The sequence below is a fragment of the Frankliniella occidentalis genome, unplaced genomic scaffold (genome assembly GCF_000697945.3).
Source record: "Frankliniella occidentalis isolate FOCC.00 unplaced genomic scaffold, Focc_3.1 Scaffold126, whole genome shotgun sequence".
Taxonomy (NCBI): Eukaryota; Metazoa; Arthropoda; class Insecta; order Thysanoptera; family Thripidae; genus Frankliniella; species Frankliniella occidentalis.
In genome coordinates, this window is record NW_026267253.1 from 798,372 (window position 1) to 798,932 (window position 561).

Consider the following 561-nt stretch of genomic DNA (forward strand, 5'->3'; position numbering starts at 1 on the left):
ATCCCTCCCTCCCTCCCTCCCTCCCTCCCTCCTTCCTCAGGAGAGTCGGGTGATCCTGAACTTGACGCACCGCCTCGCCTCGTGACGCGATAAGCCCAATCGGCCAGCGTCCTTTTACAGTTCAGCGCCTCCGGCCTGCAGCGCAGCCTCGGGTGTCGTCTGCTGGTCGTGGCGCCGCCGCGGCCGAGGCTCGGCGCCGTCGTGGCGAGGTGGCGAGGGTTCCTCATGGTAGAGCGACGATGTGCGGGAAGGAGACGAACGCGTGGCTGTGGCCTGCGGCAGCTGTTGCTGCCGGCCGCCCGCCCGCCGGCCCCGGTGCCACACCCTCAACGCCCCCACGACGTCGGGGAGGTCAGCGCTCTGAGGCGCACGGCTCGCGGGGGCCCGTGCCAGAGCGGCGCGTGCTGCCAGGCATTCTGCCAGTGCGGCAGGGGGGCGCAGGGGGGCCTGTCCTGTGCTGCCCGGGCCTCTGCTCGACGCTGGTTGGGCCCCGCGGCGCCACGCCCCGCGAGGTGCACCGTGACGTCACCAGACTTTCTGCCCCTCCGCCCCTCCGCCCTA

General features: G+C 72.4%; 1 protein-coding gene across 26 annotated transcripts in view; it reads left to right on the plus strand.

The window, feature by feature from the left end:
- The window catches only part of LOC113201921 (proline dehydrogenase 1, mitochondrial), a 28,924-nt gene that overhangs the window by 12,111 nt on the left and 16,252 nt on the right, over positions 1–561 (plus strand). The gene's annotated exons all lie outside the window — the stretch shown is intronic.